This window comes from Lycorma delicatula, chromosome 11 (genome assembly GCF_047948215.1).
Source record: "Lycorma delicatula isolate Av1 chromosome 11, ASM4794821v1, whole genome shotgun sequence".
Lineage (NCBI taxonomy): Eukaryota > Metazoa > Arthropoda > Insecta > Hemiptera > Fulgoridae > Lycorma > Lycorma delicatula.
In genome coordinates this window covers 31,036,620-31,059,732 of record NC_134465.1, presented here as the reverse complement: position 1 = coordinate 31,059,732, position 23,113 = coordinate 31,036,620, and positions in this window count along the sequence as shown.

The following is a 23,113-nucleotide window of genomic DNA, read 5'->3' as shown; positions in this document are numbered from 1 at the left end:
GTAAAAATAACTGACTTTACTAGGACTTGAACGCTGGAATTCTCGACTTCCAAATCGACTGAATTTGGGAAGACGCATTCACCGCTAGACGAACCCGGTGGATTTCTTTATAGTTACATTTACCTATATGTATGCTGGCCGCCATTTTCTGCAAATACTGGCCGTAATTTAAAATTTATATTTTCACTTGTATAAGTACTAATCATTCCAAAAACATCTCTTATTAAATACTTAAGACATTGCTGTTTTAATTACTAAAAGTTACCGAATGAAGCGAGCATAGGTTAAGATTGGTTAAATCTGTTATATGCCCAAAACGCTTAAACATATTTTTATAGACTAGATACTTCGTTAAACAATATTTTTAGTTAGAGTAAACATTTCAAGCTATTTCGGTTAGGGTTATTAACTTAACCTAAGCTCGTTTCGCTCGCTAACCTCGTCTAATTAACAATAATATTTTCATTATATTAAATGAATAAATAATTTTAAAAAATTAATAAAAAAAAGAAAGGAATAAATAATTGCAATAATTACTGAATTTATTATTGAAATACTCAAAACATTATTGTGTTAATTAGTCATGGTTAGTGAGCGAAGCGAGTGTAGGTTATGTTTGGTTAAATTATATTTATAAAATAAATAAATGTAAATGGTTATAAAAATGGGATCAAAACCTGTTTAGCACAGTATCTAGTTTTTTAGAAAAATGATTAAGCGTTGTTGGCATATAATGGATTTTGACCAAGCGTATGTTTTCAGATCCGGGAACAAGTAAAACCAGATGATAAAAGTTAGTTATTCGATCGGCGTTGGAAGCTAAATGTTTAGTCACTTTTTATTGGGAATTCTGTAATGTTCTATAACTTTATCAACTCTTTGACGCTTTAATTTTCTGTCATCTTTCAGTCATCATTTTTCTTAATTTTTCTCTTTGTTCTGTGATTATCCTGTTGGGTTTACTCATCCATCTTGAGCTATTTTGAATTTTTCAAACTCGTGTACTTTTACTTTTCCGTCTAGATAGCGCTGTAGTTCTAGAAGGTAAAGTATTGTAATCGGTCCAATTTGTGCATATACGGTTTTCACCGGATCTTGACGATTTGACATCTAAGCACCCAAAAAAAAACCGGATAGAAATTTTTCGGATGTTAGTGTTCGTGTGTACGTATGTTCAAAGCTAGCCTCTAGATAACTTTATATCTCAAGAACTACTGGACCGATTTTGACAAACTTGATAAGATTACTTCAATATAAGGGGTTTTGACGCCATTAAATTTTCATGTGAAGAGGTAAAGAAGGGTGAGGCTCTAGAGCAAGGTCACCCTCAGTATTTCGAGATTTCACCTAATTAAGATAATATTTTTCTTAGGCACGTTTGTTAACAATTAAAAAAAAATAACAATATTTGCGAAAAAGGTTTTGTAAAATTCTCTAAAAAATGCTGTTGCAGTAGTCTGCTGTGTTGTGACGTCACAGATGAGAGCGATAGTATTAAATAAATGAATAATATTTAAAGTGTAAAAAGGTAATTCCGTCTGGCTGGTTCTCGAGCTCGATCGCCCTGGTACCTGGTGCGTTAAGCCTGAGGGCTACACCAGTCTTCCGACCGTACAAGCGAAATTTGTACAATGTTAAGTTGTGAAGTTACATTAGTTTAGTTAGCGCTGACCGTCGCGGTTAGTACGGCCACACCGACGCGAATTAAATACGATATGCGCGCGCGCGCTTTAGTTAGACTCACTGAATTAAGTAAACGAAAAAATATTATGTTTAAATAAAATATAAATATTTTTAATTAAGTTGTGTGTATGTGTGTGTAAGCCGTGCATCAGAAACAACCCATAGTTGTAGAACTGTCCCGTTACAACGAACACGGAATGCGGCTTTAGCCGCGTAACGAGAATGTCCTACAACTGTGCTATCAACTTTTTTCTTGAAAAATCTGTGGTCTATTTGTCAAAAAAAAAGAAAGTATTTTACCACTGACATTATATCCATAGAAAACAAGTTTAGTTCACCAAACAGCCGGTTTTTATTTCCTTGTAGGAAGTACAAGGAAGTATTATAACGGTGAAAAATTTCAGTTTTCAGAATTCTACGGAACTATACATTTTAACCATCGCTATATCCATTTTGAATATTTTCGGTGTGACGTCTGAACCTACGTATGTACCTATCTTGCATAACTCCAAAACGATTCCGTAGAATGTTGAAATTTTGTATTTAGGACTGTAACATTTAGTTGTGCACCTCCCCTTTTGATTGCAATCGACTGAACTAAAAGTGTCCAAAAAAGCCCAAAATAAAAAAAAAAATTGGATTTTGAACTTTTTCTTAACTTCAGTAAAAACCATCATCGAGAGATTTTCAACAAGATATCATAGGTGGTACTTATTATCATTGGTTCAGGAGTTATAGCCAAATAAAATTTTAATTAATAAAAGATTTGGATCTTAGGGGAAGGGACATCGGTTTGAATCCGACTTCATCTCCTTTTTTCATTAATTTTTTTTTTTAATTTAAATATATTGATTTATTAATAATAATTATTAACCTCTCATTGTAAAAAAATTTTTACAAAAAAAAATTATGAGAAGTTATTAATGAAAAAAAAAAAAAAAAATATGTATTTTTAAAAAAAATGTGTATATGTAATTTAATAGGGAAACAAGGAAGTCAATCATGCGGTGTCCACATCAAAATTTTTTTGTTGCTGTTAGTCTTTGTAGTAGTAACAATAGAAGAGTATAATAGATTATTTAAACATAATTATCTTGAAAAAAATTCCACGAAAACAGAAAAACATTTTATTATTAAATAGATTAAAGAATGTCTTTTAACATAGTTAAAATTGTTAATGTAAGAGTAAAAGACTAAAGTAAGATTTTGAATCAGAATTCTGTAACTGTTTTGTTTTCCAGTGGAATACTTCTTGAGTCAGTGCCACGAATTGCACCCCAACGTAAGATATTACACACGCGATATTCATATCCAATTAAAAATAAATATTATAATTTAATATACATATTTCTTACTTTAAATAAAATTATTACTGAAAACAAGAGAAGATTCAAAATCTGGAGTTTAATACAAGAAGCGCCCTTATATATTAGTAAATAAAACAATAAATTAAATAATTTCCAACAGTTTATTGCCTAATGAATAAAACATAATACAAATCTGAATATGGAATAAAATGATGTGTAGATATTTTCGTGACTGTATGGTGTTGTAGAAATCGAATTGTTCAAATGACATTTTGAAGGGAACGATCGTGCGGAAGGCGCCTAACGACAAGTGAAACGGCAGGCGCCTCAAACAGCGTCGCGACGACACAAATTTAACCGTATAATTTTATCTCTTTCTATCTTTTACACTAAACTACCTCCATCTCTTGATAACTACCACGTTCATCTCATTTTATCCTTTTTTTATCTACTAAATTTACCTCCCCACCTTTCTTTGAAATATAAATCTTCCCGTATTATTCTTACCAAATTTCATAAAATCATTTGAAAAATAAATCAGCTGATTGTATCAATTTTTATGATGTTACTTAAATTTTATTTAGTTTTTTTTTTTAATTTAAAAGGATTTGAAATTAAATAAAATCATTTTCGAAATCAGTAAATAGAGATTTAAAAAATTATTCCGATAGAATCTTTCACATTACTTTAAAAAACATGTCTTTTATAAAATAATGTAAATATACAAATTATAATAATTATTTTTAAAAAAAGAAAAATTTCCTTTCAGGTAGTAGAATTTCCTAACCTTGAAATGGTTAAAAAGGTTTCATAAATAATAAATATTTTATAACACTTTGTAATAGAATTTCTTTGAAAAGTTATAATAAAAATGATTAATTACAAAGAAAGAAAATTATTTTAATAATGATAAAAAAAAATTATGAGAAGTTATAGAAGAGTATAAAAAACTTTCCTGGAAAAGGCGGGTTTTTTTTAGATATTAATTCATAATATAGGTTTCCTCATATTCCATAACGAATTGACTTCAAAATAAAGTATCGTAAAATTTTTAAATAAGTAACTGTTTTAGACATTAAATCAGGATATTTTTATCCTGATTTATTTCATTGATTTTGGAATAAAAATAAAAAAATAATAATAAAAAAATTAAAAAAAAACAAAAAAATGAAAAAAATACTTTTTTAGTTTCACACTTTTAATTTAGGTTCACTGGGGCAAAACAAGACCCAAAAGCGTAAAACCTCTTAAGAAATATTAAAATATGTAAAAAAAAAATATTGTATTCTTCGAGTAAAAGTTTGAGATTTGGGACCATTGGGGATCTTGTTCGTATCTTACCCCCTCTACACAAATAGTGAACAAAATTAAAATCACATCGATGAACTATATTCAGAAGTTATTATACAAAATTTTATAAAAATCGGTTGAACCAGTCTGAAGATAAGAACGAGAAAGATAACTGACAAAAAAGTAAAAACAAAAAAACCAGGTTTTTTATCTCTTTTTATTAAACTTCGGGACAACAGTTGTTAGGTATTGCTTCAGAGAATGAGATGATTGACAATTTTTGTAGCGAGTAAAAATGTCATGCCTGGCGGGGATTCGAACCCGGGTCCTTCGGATTAAAGACCAAGAGGCTACCACTAGCGCCACGGAGGTTGGCAGGTTTATTATTCACTATTCCTGAATGAAATTTCTCAAATGCGTAACCAAAGTGACACTCTAATATAATGAAATCATCAATATTTAGTACAGAATTGATTTTAAGTCCAGCAACGAAAAAAAATTTGCCTCCACCTTTTATGTGGGTTTGAATAACATTAAAAAGCATCAAAAATATATTAATCTAAGAGACATTAAATTATGTAAAAACTTACCTACCGTTTAAGTTAAATTTTGTGATACGGGTCCCATAATGTCAATATCTTCTTGCTTTGTTCACTAATTGTAACCAAAATCAAATAATATCAATGCCCCATACAGAAATTAACGTAGCAAATTTTATCCAAAACGGTAAATCCAGTTTGAAGATATCAAGAAAAAACAGGTTAAGATATATAATCGTACATATAAACATACGCATTCCTGATAAATGTTTTCGGAATTTTTCAATCCTAAAATTGCTTTTTTTTGATTAGTGGAGGTCATGGAATTCCCAGATCTGCAAAACCTCCGACATGCAAAATTTGAACCTATTAGCGTACTTGAAAATGTATAAGTATATAGACGGGATTGTAAAATTCGGTTGTAAGTACGTAAAAAGAATTTTTGACACATTGGAAAGTTATTTTCATCATAACATCGCTCAAATTTTTAAATAAATTTCTGTTTTCATTAATTTTACTCCTTTTTATTTACTTTTTGAAGAAAAGTATTTCTGTCGCACACTGGGATTGGAGAATAAAATCTTTAAGTTTTCAGCTATGCGAAGTGTGAAAATGCTATTCACTTAAAATACTCGAAAATGTAATTTTCATATATATATATATATATATACGAGGTGCGACAATAAAGTAATGAGACTGATTTTTCTTTGCAAGAAGTGGCAACCCTGCAGCTTGCGTAGGAACACCATCCATTGACCTAGGTCTATAAGCTACTTCTAGTCCAAGCGGCACATTGATGCAACTGCTCAGTCGTGAGTTGTGCTGTAATAAGTGAACACGTGTTTGTATCTCTCGTCACAGAAATGAAACCGCAAAATATTGCGCAACGGTATGCCATTTCTTTTTGCGTTAAATCGGGTGAGAACGCGACGACAACTTACGGTAAGCTTCCGAAGGCTTTCGGAGAGGAGGTTATATCAAGAGCTCAAGTTTTTCGGTGGCATAAAATTTTTAGTGAAGGCAGAACGAATGTTGAAGATGAAGACCGCAGTGGACGACCTTCAACCTCACGGACAGATGTCAACTTGACCAGGGTGCGTGAAATCGTACGATCTGATCGAAGATTATCCGTGAAAATGATTGCAGAAGAACTCAATATCGATCGAGAAACGGTTCGTCTAATATTAACTGAAGTACGAGAAAGATTTGAGCAAAAATGGTCCCCAAAAATCTCACACAACAGCGAGAAACACGGAAAAATGTGGCAGCCGATCTGTTAGAGCAAACGGAAATCGATCCAGATTTGTTGAGCCGTGTTATCACTAGTGATGAAGGTCGGTTTTTTAAATACGATCCAGAGACAAAACGCCAAAGTTCGCAATGTGCTCAAAGGGATCACCCAGACCAAAAAAAGCTCGCATGTCAAAGTCAAAAGTGAAATACATGATTGTGTGCTTCTTCGGTTCCAACGGAATTGTTCATAAAGAGCGGGTGCCTCCTGGACAAACAGTTAACCGATATTTCTACAAATAAATTTTAGAAAGACTTCGTAAACGAGTTCTTCGTGTCCGTGCCAACATTGCTGATAATTGTATTCTGCATCACGATAATACGCCATCCCATACTACTCTCTGAGTACAGCAATTTTTAACCTCAAAAGTAATTTCAGTACTACCACAACCACTTTATTCACCAGATATCGCTCCGTGCGACTTTTTTCTATTTCCAAGAGTCAAAATGGCGGTCAAGGGACACCATATTCAAACAACACAAGATGTCCAAAAAGCCGTGTCGTGGGTCTTGGAGGATATTACAGAAGATGAGTTCCAGAAATGTTACCATCAATGGCAGAAGCGCTGGAATAAGTGTGTGCAATCAGAGGGGAACTACTTTGTAGGAGACAACACTAAACATGACTAAAACGGTAAGCATCATTTTTTTTCACATCAGTCTCATTACTTTATTGTTGCACCTCGTATATATACTCAAATCTAGCAATATCGAAGGATTGCCGGGTCTTCTAGTATATCTATATATATATATATATATATAATATTATATGGCACTTAATTTTTTTATTACGAATTGAAAACGATTCTTTAATAAAATTTTAAATTGCTCTAATTCAAACTGTTTTCAATTTGAAAACATTAATACTTTATAAAAACTTCGACTTTGTATCTCCATTCCTAACATTTTAAAAAATGTTTGTGTTTTTACAAATTTATATCTAAATGCATTTAGATACAATGCTCTGCATACTTGAAAAATGCATTTGCAAATAACTTGTTAAGTTTAATAAATAATTTGCTAATAAACTTTATTAAATATATTTATTTATGTAATTTTAAATTAAATATTAATTAAAATACAAAATAACAATTACTTAATTAACCTTTATTGAATATTAATGAAGTAAACAATTCGTAAATAGTTTTATTAAAATAAATGTAGGTAGATCTACATTACATTGTTGGCATAAGTTTTTGTTTTTATTTCACCTTTTCAAACGTGTCAAGGATAGTTTAATATTAATATATTACATTATTATTATTGTTATTGAATTTTAAACATATAAAAAAGAATTAAACCGTAAATTAATTATGCTTTAATAATCTATATTAATAAAATACTACATTTCAGTACAATGACGTCATATTATAAAAAACAAAGGAATATTTTATTGTGAAGATTTCCTAAAAATGCATCTTGAAGTCTGTAAATATATCAAAATGCAATATTTTTTACTTTAATTTTTTTTTGTTGTTTACATTTATTTAAAGCGATTTCAATAAGTTTATTCGACATTTTATAACTGTAAATAAAACATGCATTCACCATTACACGCCATAGACCAAGTAGTGGAAGTACAGGTGAAAGTACGCCAAAGAAAGACAAAACGGTTTCACCTTCAGGAAAAGTTATGGCTGCAAGATTTTTGGGATTCTCATCGTGAGGTGCGCTTAGACTACCTCGAAAAGGCAGGACCATATCTGGAGTTAGGCTGTGTCTACATCTGATCAAAAAGAAAGTTCTCTTTCATCAAGAGTATTATAAAAGTTCTCTTTTAAAATACGCCTGCACACTTGATTCGGGTTGTTGCTGCAAACTTCGTGACCTATGCTTTGTTGTGCTTCCATCTTGCTTTGAAGTGCCCACCGTATTCATACGATTTGGCGAATACTTCCTTTTAATCCACCGGGTTGGTCTAGTGGTAAACGCGTCTTCCTAAATCAGCTGATTTGGAAGTCGAGTGTTCCAGCGTTCAAGTTCTAGTAAAGGCAAAGTTCCTTTTATGCGGATTTGAATACTAGATCGTGGATACCGGTGTTCTTTGGTGGTTGGGTTAAAATTAACCACATATCCCAGAAATGGTCGACCTGAGACTGTACAAGACTACTCTTCATTTACACTCATACATATCATCCTCATTTATCCTCTGAAGTAATAACTGAACGGTATTTCCCGGAGGCTAAACAGGAAAAAGAACATTGCCTCTTCCCAAATTTGAAGAAATAGCTTGTTGGAAGAAGATTGTCTTAAAATGATAAGGCCGAATCTGTGAAAACACTTATTTTGTAGAATTTCACAAATTACAACATACTTAGTGTTTTTAAATATTGGAAGATTATTTGGTTTACATATAATGTAATTATGTCGGAAAAAACTTTTCTAAGAAGCCTTATGTATTCTTTAACAGGCCAAGACTTTCCGAACGCTCCGTAAGATTCCTTGCTATTAGGTATAATGACTTTTTATAAATTTTTTGATTTGAAAATATCAGCTGAGATGTATCTTCCTTGAAAAGAAAGAAATATTGGAATATGAAAAAGCGGAGTAATTACGGAGAAATTCTGTCGTCAAGATACCTTTGAGCAGAATGAACTCGTGATCTCACCAAATCTAACGCCACCATCTTTTAAGTCAGTTTCTGAGTTAATGAGTCATGTTTATGAGTCACTGACATTAAATGGTTCATTTTTTTTTATTTCCATATTTTAGTTAAAATTTTTCTCTGATAATTCTCATATAATTGTAAAGCTCCTTTTTTAATATCCTATTAAATACGATATTCTATATTGGTTTTCAATAATTTTATATTTTATAATTTTCTGCTTGGATTCTTTATAAATAAAAAAATATCAGAAATACAAAAAAAAAAAAAATATTCACGGTGATTCAGAATAATTTGGGAACTGATTCCAGAGCTTGAAATAAGGAAAAAAACAGATAAACATATGTCCGAAAACGCTTCGTTATTGAGTTGGCTATACTTTGTTAACATCTGGGGTATATATGAGTAAATATAGTGTATCACGGAGTTATCTCTGGGCTCTCATAACCTATTCTACTCGTAAAAATAATGAAAAATGTTCATGTACAGAAAAAGTCATATGACTTACGTACGCTTATTAAATTACATATACGCATTTTTTTAAAATGAAAAGTACATAAAATTTTATTTCATTAATAACTTCTGATATTTTATCATTTTTCTTTTTTTATTGTTATAATTGAATTATTATTTATCGTAAAGATTTTTTTACAATCGGAGGTTACTAATTATTGATAAATCAATATAGATTTATCAATAATAGATAAATACATGCATAGATGAAGTCCTACACGAACTACCGCATGAAAATAAACCAGAACAAAAAAAAAGTAATGAAATGTATTAGAAATAACAAAGATGGACCACTGAATGTGAAAATAGGAGGAGAAAAGATTATGAAGGTAGAAGAATTTTGTTATTTGGGAAGTAGAATTACTAAAGATGGACGAAGCAGGAGCGATATAAAATGCCGAATAGCACAAGCTAAACGAGCCTTCAGTAAGAAATATGATTTGTTTACATCAAAAATAAATTTAAATGTCAGGAAAAGATTTTTGAAAGTGTATGTTTGGAGTGTCGCTTTATATGGAAGTGAAACTTGGACGATCGGAGTATCTGAGAAGAAAAGATTAGAAGCTTTTGAAATGCGGTGCTATAGGACAATGTTAAAAATCAGATGGGTAGATAAAGTGACAAATGAAGAGGTATTGTGGCAAATAGATGAAGAAAGAAGCATTTGGAAAAATATAGTTAAAAGAAGAGACAGACTTATAGGCCACATACTAAGGCATCCTGGAATAGTCGCGTTAATATTGGAAGGACAGGTAGAAGGAAAACATTGTGCAGGCAGGCAACGTTTGGAATATGTAAAACAAATTGTTAGGGATGTAGGATGTAGGGGGTATACTGAAATGAAACGACTAGCACTAGATGGGGAATCTCGAAGAGCTGCATCAAACCAGTCAAATGACTGAGGACAAAAAAAAATTAATATATTTAAATTTAAAAAAAAAGTTAAAAAAAGGAAATTAAGTCTGATTCGAATCGATGTGCCTTGTAAGATCCAAATATTTCATTAATTAAAATTTCATTTGGCTACAACTTTGAAATCAATGAAAATAAGTACCATTTATGTTATTGTTAGTTATTTCACTAATAACTTCTGATTTTTTTTTAATTGTTATTATTGAATTATTATTTATTCTATTTTTTTTTTTTTTTACAATCAGTGCCTGATAATAAACCAATATATTTAAATTAAAAAAAAGTTAAAAACAGCAGAGCAAAAAGAGCCTTCCTCTTGCAAGATCCAAATATTTCATTAATTAAAATTTTATTTGGCTAAAACTCTGGAATTATGAAAGTAAGTATCACTTATGTTACATCGCTGAAAATCTCTCAATGAGGGCTTATTACTGCAGTTAAGAAAAAGTAAAAAATCCAAATGCTTTTTGAATTTGGGCTTTTTTGGACTCTTGTGGTCCAGTCAATTGCAATCAAAAGGGGAGATGCACAACTAGATGTTACAACAGTCCTAAATCCAAAATTTCAACATCCTACAGCTAATCGTTTTTGGATTATGTGAGATATATACGCACGTACGTAGAGATGTTACGCCGAAATTGATTGAAATGGTCAAAAAGGATATTATCGTTGAAATCTGAAAACTGAAATTTTTCGTGATCACAATACTTCTTTCACATCGTACAAGGACGTAAAAATTCCCATTTATTAGTTTTAATTTTATTAATTCAGTTACGTTGCAAAACACAATATATAATAAAATTTATTACAAAATAAATTTGATTTATAGTTTAGTGAAGTAGTATTGTTGGTATAATAAAGCTAACCCATTCCTAACCCAATTTGCGTAATCTTTAATTATATACCGATTTAAAGAATTAAAAAAAAAGAAGATTTATGTATATATTCCATAAAATAAAAACAAACACAAAGGATTATATGGGGAAACATATCAGTAAATCATTTAAAAACAATAATTATCTTTGGGATCTATCAAACATAACAAAAATAAATTGATAAATTGTATAATAGATCAATCGATATCCGTAATCTGCTATATATTTTCCTTCTAATCAGTGAGCATAGTTATATCTTAGCGGGAGGAGATTGGGGTTGGGAAATGATTAGAAGTAAAGGGCAGAGTTCTTAACGATATAATATTATGATTACAATACGATGTATAATTTTACATTATAAAAAAAAGATGATGCTGTAAAAAAAAAATAATATAGCTTCAAGCAAATTACTTGTTTTATTTTTGTACAAGTTATACAACAACAAAAGGTCTTACCTTTTAACTCTAGACTAACCTAACCTAACTATACTAGTACAGTACTTAAATACGTTTATATTGTACTTGGCTATACTTTAACTATCTTCTGGTTTAATACAATATAAGTTGGCCTATAACGTTAAATAATATATAGTAAAATTCATAGATGTAGATATTCTGTAATGTAGGCGGAGTTTTAAAATAATATATATAATGTTATAAAAAAAAAAATAAATAAAAAATAAAACGTGGAATGCCTCACGATTTCAATATTTCATTGTCTTTCATTTTCTTCAAGAGAAGAAACAATCTATACCTCGTGATTATTTGAAAAAGAAATACAGCATTTATTATTTTGTTACTTAAATTGACATTTCACGTGTTTACCCTAAATACAATACACGAGTATATATATATATTCATAATCATCAAGGTCACTCCTCTCATGCTTTTATTTTATGTACTTGTTTAAGCATTCATAAAGAACGCACCCCAAATAAATATTCATATATATTTTTTATTTAGGATGTTACTTTTACATGTGCGCGCACAAACATATATATATATATATATATATATATATATATAAATAAAGAATCATGACTATAATGGTTTGTTTTGTCATGTGCAACTTTACCGACGTTCCGTTATGAAAAAAATATATAATAATAATCACAATAGAACTTATAAAAAAAAAAATCTATTGTATTTAAATTAATATTTCTCTATTAACCTATATAAATATATATGTGTAGGTTTAAAAATATTATTAATTGTTTTACATTCATTTTTTATTCGTGTTATTACATACAGGTAGGTTATTTGTAAGTAAAGGTTATCAGCATTGCATCTCTTGTTTTTAACAGTTCATCAATCTTCTTTTTACAAATCATTTATATTTAAAAAATGACAGGAATAAAAAAAAAATTCTGATAAGATCATGAATTTAACAATAAAATAATAACGTGTAATGACGTAAACTGCCACTTTTTAAAAGCTGTTAACAATTAAGTTATTAAAAATTAAGAAAAAAGGTTTTCAATACAATGTTTAAAAAGGTCTAAAAAAGGTTTTAAAAGTATAGTATTCGATATTTACAAAAATTATATACCTTTTTCTTTTCCTGTTTAGCCTTCGGGAATCACCGTCAGGTATTACTTCAGAGGATGATATGTATGAGTGTAAGTGAAGTGTAGTCTAGTACAGTCTCAGGTCGACCATTTCTGAGATGTGTTGTTAACTGAAATTCAACCAATAAAGAACACCGGTATCCGCGATCTAGTATTCAAATCCGTGTAAAATTAACTGCCTTTATTAGGATTTGAACGTTGGAACTCTCGATTTTGAAATCAGTTGATTTGCAAAGACGCGTTCACCACTAGACTAACCCGATGAGTTTTACAAATAAAATTATATACCTAAAAAGATTGAAATAAATTGAACGATTAATTGATACGAAATCGAAAAGAAAATACTGTTTAAAACAGATAATAAAAAAAATAAATGAACAATTAAAGATTAACTGTTTAGCTTTGCTAATGATATGACATTATTTGCTAAAAACTCGAAAAAAGCTGAACAACAAATTAAAGAATTAGGAAAACAAGTTGGTAAAATGGGACTAAAAATGGCGTTTGAGAAAACGAAAATTTTGACTAGTTATAAAAACTGCCCAAATTTTCTTAGTATAAATAATAAAAAAATCTGATGTGGACACCACAATACTTCATTGTACGCCTATTAAATTACATATACACATTTTTAAAAGTACATAAAAATTATTCATTAATAACTTTCATATTTTTCAAATTTTTTTATTGTTATTATTAAATTATTATTTATTGTAAATTTTTTTACAATCAGAAGTTAATTAATAAAAGAATATATTTTCTTACAAACAGACTAAAATGATGACTATAGATCCTTTAGTTATTAATTCTGTGAATATTAATGAAAATAAAGTAGAACTTGTAGAAAAATGTAAATATCTTGGAGAGATCATTACTTGTAATTGTAACGAAAACAAAATTGGACTGAAAGACTTAATAAATTATTTAAAGTGCTACAAGTAACCAAAAATACTTACAACAAAAAATCGCTCTCGATTAACACTAAAATTAGACATTACAAAACTGTGGTTAAACCGGTAATTACTTACTCGAGCGAGACTTTATTTAGATTAAATCAGAAAAATAGGACTGAACCTTTGCTTAAAGTTGAACGCAGGATTCTTAGAGCCTGCATAAACAAAAAATATAAACGCGAAAATCAGTACAGATTATTGCCTAATAAATTTCTGTACGAAAACTTGGAATCCTTAATCGATACTATGAAAAAGAAGCGAATTTCTTTCTGCGCACACTTGTTAAGATTACCGCAGGATAGGATTACTAAGAGAATTATCGATCGATTTTGGTCTTATAAAATCCACCATTATGGATCAAAGAAATTAAAGAAGACATGCAAGAATTAAATTTGACTTACGAAGATTTACTTAATAAATCCGGAAAATTAAAATTTGTTATTAAAGATCCGAATACCGACTTTAAAGTAAGAACTTTTAATTATACAAAAAGGGTTTATTCAGAAGAGGATCGTAAAGCAAGATCATTAAGAACGACTAAATATTGGAAGAAAGTAAAAGCTAAGAACTTAAAGGTCAAAAGATCGGCAAAAAACTTGAATTATTCTGACTAAAATGGTCCTTTGCGGCCTTAAAAGTAAAAAAAAAGAAAAAAAGGAATATGTTTAAATTACAAAATATAAAAAAGGAGATGAAGTCGGATTTATTCCGTGCCTTCCTCTTATAAAATCTAAATATTTCATTAATTAGAATTTTATTTGGCTATAACTTTGGAACCAATGAAAATAAGTACCACTTATGATATATCGTTGAAAAGCTCTCAATGAGGACTTATTACTGCAGTTAAGAAAAAGATCAAAATCCAAAGTTTTTGGATTTTGGGCTTTTTTGGATACTTTTGGTCCAGTCGATTGCAATTTAAAGGAAAAGTATACAACTAGATGTTACAACAGTCCTAAATCCAAAATTCCAACATCCTACGGCTAATCGATTTGAGTAATGCGAGATACATACGAACATATGTACATATGTACGTACGTACGTACAGACGTCTCGCCGAAACTAGTCAAAATGAATTCAGGGATGGACAAATGGATATTTCCGTTGAAATCTAAAACCGAAATTTTTACCGATCGCTATACTTCATTTTATGTGAAATAAAAATTTTTATTTTATTTACCTAATATGTTCTTTGCAATCTGTTTAACTAGTGAACAATAAGCAACCCCCCCATAAGCAACTATTGTTTACTAGTATTTGAACCTCAGAACCAACGACTTCGAAAAAAAAAAATACAGTAATTATTGTTTTATATTAACACCCATTAACAAGATAAAAACATTACAATTTGTTTTTTATATCATCGATTTTGGGCATCTATTAAAATATTTTTTTTTTTTTTAGATGATTGCCCAAAAAAGGGTGTAATGAATTTAGGATGTATGTATGTTTGTTCCACCGTAGCAGCACAACAGCTGAACCAATTTAGGTGTATGACCGCCGTTGGAATCCTACGTTTTCGGGAGTGTCATAGGCTATATCAATATGTACATGTACTCGTGTGTGCATATATATATATATATATATATATATATATGATACAGGTGATTTAAAAGACCGGCCTCCGTCGTGGCGCGAGTGGTAACGTCTAGGCCTTTCATCTGGAGGTCCCGGGTTCGAATACCGGTCAGGCATGGCATTTTCACACGCTACAACTCATTTATGTCAGACTTCTGAAGCAATACCTAACGATGGTCCCGGAGATTAAAAAAAAAGCAAAAAAAGAGAAAGGAAAGTAATCTGGAAACTGATTCTAAAGCTTGAAATAAGAAAAAAGTTCATCATACAAACATATATCCGAAAACGCTTTAATATCGAGTTACGGCTAGCGAAAAATTTCGCCCCAATTTCAGTTCACCCGGTGAAATTTCAGTATATCAGGGATGAACGTGATGGTTTCTTATGTTTATTGATCTAAAAAAAATCGAACAAAACAGGTCCGAGAAATATTTTTTCCATAGTTTTCATGATATCCAACATAAAAAAAATTATTGGGTAACGAAAAACATTTTTTTTAGATTTGTTACACAATAACTTTGTTAAATAACTAATAAATGCGTAAATTTTATTATCAAAACGCGTAGAAAATTTTATTCTTAAAAAATTGATTTAATAAAGATTATGAAAAAAAAAGTTCATTATTAACAAATCATATGATTTTTAAAAATTAAAAACTACTGGTTTTTGTACAATAAATTTCTAGATCTTTGAAAAATTAAAATATTCTTAATTTACTTTTAAAAAAATTCACTGTAGTTTATACTCAGAGTGGAAGAAGTGTTAGGAGAAGACCAATTTGGTTTCAGAAAAAGTATACGGACAAGGGAAGCAATTTTAGGCCTCAGATTAATAGTAGAAGGAAGATTAAAGAAAAACAAACCAACATACTTGGCGTTTATAGGCCTAGAAAAGGCTTTCGATAACGTAGATTGGAATAAAATGTTCAGCGTTTTAAAAAAATTAGGGTTCAAATACAGAGATAGAAGAACAATTGCTAACATGTACAGGAACCAAACAGCAACAGTAACAATTGAAGAACATAAGAAAGAAGCCCTAATAAGAAAGGGAGTCCGACAAGGATGTTCCCTATCTCCGTTACTTTTTAATCTTTACATGGAACTAGCAGTTAATGATGTGAAAGAACAATTTAGATTCGGAGTAACAGTACAAGGTCAAAAGATAAAGATGCTACGATTTGCTGATGATATAGTAATTCTAGCCGAGAGTAAACAGGATTTAGAAGAAACAATGAACGGCATAGATGAAGTCCTACGCAAGAACTATCGCATGAAAATAAACAAGAACAAAACAAAAGTAATGAAATGTAGTAGAAATAACAAAGATGGACCACTGAATGTGAAAATAGGAGGAGAAAAGATTATGGAGGTAGAAGAATTTTGTTATTTGGGAAGTAAAATTACTAAAAATGGACGAAGCAGGAGCGATATAAAATGCCGAATAGCACAAGCTAAACGAGCCTTCAGTAAGAAATATAATTTGTTTACATCAAAAATTAATTTAAATCTCAGGAAAAGATTTTTGAAAGTGTATGTTTGGAGTGTCGCTTTATATGGAAGTGAAACTTGGACAATCGGAGTATCTGAGAAGAAAAGATTAGAAGCTTTTGAAATGTGGTGCTATAGGAGAATGTTAAAAATCAGATGGGTGGATAAAGTGACAAATGAAGAGGTATTGCGGCAAATGGATGAAGAAAGAAGCATTTGGAAAAATATAGTTAAAAGAAGAGACAGACTTATAGGCCACATACTAAGGCATCCTGGAATAGTCGCTTTAATATTGGAAGGACAGGTAGAAGGGAAAAATTGTGTAGGCAGGCCACGTTTGGAGTACGTAAAACAAATTGTTGGGGATGTAGGATGTAGAGGGTATACTGAAATGAAACGACTAGCACTAGATAGGGAATCTTGGAGAGCTGCATCAAACCAGTCAAATGACTGAAGACAAAAAAAAAAAAAAAAAAAAAAAAAAAAAAAATATACTCTAATAATTTATTACAGGATTGCGCAGAAAGGAGCGTAAATATTTAGGGTGTACGTATGTGTGTGTGTGTTCCACCGTAGCAGCTCATCCGCTGAACCGATTTAGATGTATGACCCCGCTTTGTAATCCCCACGTTACCAGGGGTGTTGTAAGGCTATATATATATATATTTGCAGAGTGATTCAGGAGGATGTGGCAATACTTTGACAACTCATTCTAGAGGCTAAAAATAAGAAAAAAGTTCATATAAACATAGCTCCGATAACGCTTCTTTAGCGAGTTATACAGGGTGGAAGATTTCGCCCGAGTTTCAGTTCCTCGGGTAAATTAGGGCTTTCTGAAATTCTGGAAAGGTCAATTAAGGGTCAAATACAATTATTTCTTATAGTTTTTGAGCTGGGAAATCGAAAAAAAAATAGGTCCTAGAACTTTATCTCTCTTAGTTTCTAAAACGCCAAAAATAGGGTCAAAAAACACATTTTTTACGTTTGACGTACAATAACGTTGTTAAACTGGCAATATATCGTAAATTTTTTAAACATAAATTGTAGAGAATTTAATTATAAGAAGATTGATGTAAATAATGTCAACAAAAAAGAAATAAAATTTTAAACATGTCAACTCTTATTAACAACAAAACCGACGAAAACTTAGAAGAAAATGTTACAAAAAAAGAAAACAGATGTGTCTAGTAGGTACAATAATTTTAGACGTACGGAAAACAAGTTGGCAACACTGATTTTTTTCATCACAATTTATTTAAATACTACTCGTTGTCAATTAAAACGACATTGTACTCATTGTTGTCATCCTGTATAACTCGCTAACGAAGCGTTTTCGGAGCTATGTTTATATGAACTTATTTCTTATTTTTAGCCTCTAGAATGATTTGTCAAAGTATTAACCTATCCTCCTGAATCACTCTGTATATGTGTGTGTGTAAGTTTAAATAAATTACAAAAAAAAAATTATACTGTATACAAATACCATATTCAAAATTGTCACGCGCTCTTTAATTATTCTATATTAGTAATTATAATAAACAGCAATTTTTTTCGGCAGTCATATTTTTATTTTATTTTTAATATTTATCTATTGTTTATTTTAAAAAAAATAAGTTCCTAATCTTTATTATTTAATGGAACGGATATTTTAAAACACTCTTTATATAAATTTTAATATATTTATTTTTTCATAATAATAAAATTTTAATATACTTCATATCATACAATTTTAGCTGACCTTTTATAAGTACAAGAAAATTAGACGTTCCCACGATTTATGTATATTAGAGCTCTAGATACGCTTGGTTTGTTTTATTAAGATATAGCAGTTTACGATAGCTGAAATAAACTTTATATATATTATAATTAGAAAGAGAAAGACGGATAGATAGAAAGAGAGAAATAGACTAAGTACGAAACTACACGCTGACACATCTAAGTTGTACATTAAACTACACAGTGAAGAATCTTCTTTAATACAGTATGCTTCAATAACTTTGCTAAGTCCTTTAAGTCCTACCATTACAAGTTACTCTTTAAAATATGAATACTACATATGTAGCCAAAACGGCGACGTTCGCTTTTCTACCGATTATTTGTTGGCTGGCTGTTCTAACTATGTCAGTGTGAACAGATTTAATTTAGTATTTAGTATAGTTGTACTATAAAAAGTATTAAATTATAAGACTATGTTACTATTAAAGTAAGTGTCAGAAGTTTTTAAAATAATCTAGTTTTGAATTATTACGTTAAAGCTATCTCAATTTGTTTCTATTTTATTTTTTATTAAGTAAACTGTATTTCTCTCCCCAAAATTATCTACAATCAATTAATTTTATTAATTAAATTAATTGCTAGATTACAAAATATAAATACTTATTTTTATCATACTGCAGCATCTAAAACTACGTTAAGATATTTACTTTTCTACATATATGGTTTTACTACAATTAAAAAAAAACCTTTCGACACGCCGGAAAGCGGAGGTAGATTTCACGTGTGGTAAGTAGGGGGGATAAAAATGATTTCCACTTTTATGTTAAGAAAAACTTCAACTTTACTCAATACGACAACGGTTGCATGTGAAACAAAGTTTCACATGTTTAGCGTACGACAAGCCCCCATCTTCTTACAATTCCAGCAAAACTTTGGACATCCCTTGCCTTAAGGATTGGTCATATCAAAAATTATTTCATATATAAGTTTTAGGTAATGTTAAGAGAACTAATGACCACTTTAAACCGATTCCATACTGTGCCTATTAATGGTATGGTTTTTTGTCTTTGAAACCCCATTTTTTCCACTGCCTGGGCCAATGGTTGGTGATATAAAAAAACTTTACTTAGATAAGTTTTAGGCCCTTATCCAAAGAATATTAAGCACCTTAAGGGAATTCGATACTTTACGTAAAGAAAGTTATAGCGATATTTCGTTTTTTCTATTTTTTTGGTTTTGGTCATCCCTTGTCGTAAGGGTTGGTTATATAAAAATATTTTACAGAAAAAAGTTTTAGGTATTGTTAAGATGACTAACGAATACTTTAAACTGATTTGATACTGTGCCTATTAAGGGAGGTATGATTTTTTGTTTTTGAAACTTCATTTTTTCCATCCTCTGCGCCAATGATTGGCAATATCAAAAAATTTTACTTAGATAGGTTTTAGACCCTTATCCAAACAATAATAGGAACTTTAAACGAATTCGATATTTTACTTAATAAGAAAGTTATAGTGATTTTTTTTTCAAAAAAGCCCCCTATTTTCATCCTTATGAGCCGATTTTGCCCATTAACGAACTCGACTGAGATTTTGGGTCGTTATATTTTATGTATTAATTTGAAAGTGATTGGCGGAAAATTATTGCAGTTATCGTGCCCACAAGAAAGTGAAATATATATATAAACTTTTGAATTGACGGTGGTTTTGGGGTGTGGGGGATATAAAACACGAAGATATATCGAAATTTTCCTGAAGTCGAATCATGGTACTCATTACAATAGGTAGCTTTCTTATGAAATCTACCTAAAATGACCCTTCTTAAAATAAGTAATCCAAATTTATTTGACTTCATAGATGAAGAGAGAGTGAGAGAGAGAGAGAGAGAGAGAGAGAGATGATATGACAGAGATATATGTAGATTACTTTCAAAACTTAATACAAAATAACATTACTAAAAAAAAAAAAAAAAAAAAAAAATTGTAAAAGATCATTAAATTTTAATCAATATTTATAACTATTAAAATATGTTTCAATAAACTAATTGTTTTCTTTTTATTACGCAAGCGAAACCGGAAAAATATATTAACCGGAATATTTTATTACTGGTTAATTAAAAAATAAACCCAACAGGTTAGTCTTATAGTTAAACTTGTCATCGAAAAATCACCTAATTTTCAAAGTTCAAGATTTCTAAGGTTCAAGTCTTTGTAAAAGGATTTGCTTTTATATCGATTTGAATGCTAGACTGCGGATACCGGTGTTCTTTGTTAGTTGGTTTTCTATTAACCACATTTACACTTACATTTCAGCAACATCAGGTCTGGCAAGCCAGTAACGGTAATTGCATGTTTCTATACACGCAAACACACACCTAGACCCGTCGGTAGCGGAAAACTAATTGGAGAAAACACACAATTATAACATACAAAAGAGAAAATTTCCTGACTTATTGAATACTTCATACATCCTGACTCCCCCGTAGGGGACGTCTTGTGATGTCTCAGTTACCACATAACCCCTTCCGTTCCTAGCCTTGATGGGCTTTATCGGAAGTCTTCTGTTAGACCCAATAAAGTTGATAACACGACGTAGTCATCAGTTTGTCCTCTGTTAGGTTGTCACCGATGCAAATGCCTAGAGAGACATTTCTAGCAGTGTATTTACAGAACCTACTAGCGCGTCTAACCCTCCTCTAATACCGAAGGTTTTACATAAAAACTCCTGCTATATCTAACTTCAATTACTTGATTGAGTCTTCAACACCAAAAATGCTATCCTCATAAAAACAAAACAAGTGTGTGCAGAACTCTGTGCCTGAACCCTGATTTTACTAAAATAACCCATGGCAGAAAGGCTCCTGGAATAGACGGAATACCTGTAGAATTACTGCGCAGTGCAGGTGAGGAAGCGATTGATAGATTATACAAACTGGTGTGTAATATTTATGAAAATGGGGAATTCCCATCAGACTTCAAAAAAAGTGTTATAGTTATGATACCAAAGAAAGCAGGGGCAGATAAATGTGAAGAATACAGAACAATTAGTTTAACTAGTCATGCAACAAAAATCTTAACTAGAATTTTATACAGAAGAATTGAGAGGAGAATGGAAGAAGTGTTAGGAGAAGACCGATTTGGTTTCAGGAAAAGTATAGGGACAAGGGAAGCAATTTTAGGCCTCAGATTAATAGTAGAAGGAAGATTAAAGAAAAACAAACCAACATACTTGGCGTTTATAGACCTAGAAAAGGCTTTCGATAACGTAGACTGGAATAAAATGTTCAGCATTTTAAAAAAATTAGGGTTCAAATACAGAGATAGAAGAACAATTGCTAACATGTACAGGAACCAAACAGCAACAATAACAATTGAAGAACATAAGAAAGAAGCCCTAATAAGAAAGGGAGTCCGACAAGGATGTTCCCTATCTCCGTTACTTTTTAATCTTTACATGGAACTAGCAGTTAATGATGTTAAAGAACGATTTAGATTCGGAGTAACAGTACAAGGTGAAAAGATAAAGATGCTACGATTTGCTGATGATATAGTAATTCTAGCCGAGAGTAAAAAGGATTTAGAAGAAACAATGAACGGCATAGATGAAGTCCTACGCAAGAACTATCGCATGAAAATAAACAAGAACAAAACAAAAGTAATGAAATGTAGTAGAAATAACAAAGATGGACCGCTGAATGTGAAAATAGGAGGAGAAAAGATTATGGAGGTAGAAGAATTTTGTTATTTGGGAAGTAAAATTACTAAAGATGGACGAAGCAGGAGCGATATAAAATGCCGAATAGCACAAGCTAAACGAGCCTTCAGTAAGAAATATAATTTGTTTACATCAAAAATTAATTTAAATGTCAGGAAAAGATTTTTGAAAGTGTATGTTTGGAGTGTCGCTTTATATGGAAGTGAAACTTGGACGATCGGAGTATCTGAGAAGAAAAGATTAGAAGCTTTTGAAATGTGGTGCTATAGGAGAATGTTAAAAATCAGATGGGTGGATAAAGTGACAAATGAAGAGGTATTGCAGCAAATAGATGAAGAAAGAAGCATTTGGAAAAATATAGTTAAAAGAAGAGACAGACTTATAGGCCACATATTAAGGCATCCTGGAATAGTCGCTTTAATATTGGAAGGACAGGTAGAAGGGAGGAATTGTGTACGCAGGCCACGTTTGGAGTATGTAAAGCAAATTGTTGGGGATGTAGGATGTAGGAGGTATAATGAAATGAAACAACTAGCACTAGATAGGGAATCTTGGAGAGCTGCATCAAACCAGTCAAATGACTGAAGACAAAAAAAAAACCCATGATTCATGAAAAGTAAAATAAAGTATTTTTCAAAATTGTGAAAGTAATACACTAGTATTAAAAATTGTGGTTATTTCTTTATTTGTTGAGCAAATTGGATTCAGAAATTAAGATTAAAAAATTTAAATACAATAAAATTGTTTTAAAAATCAATAATATAAAAATTTATTTAAAATACATGTTCGTAGCTCGGAAAAGTTATAAAATCCATTGACGGTTTTTTCATTTTGATATTTTTGATTTTAATTTTTCCGGGGGAAAATTTAAAGTTTGTAATCTAAATAACATATCAAACTCTTTTTTTATTGTTCACAGCCAAATATTTGTAATATTAAAAAAAAATCATAAAGCCTAAAAATGGCCTATAAACTTTACAGTACAGTTATTTCCGGTCGAGAGAATTCCCTTGCATTATACGAGTATATTTAATTTTTTAGAGCCAAGTTGTTTTGCAATCATTTTTTCCCTTTATTATTGAGCG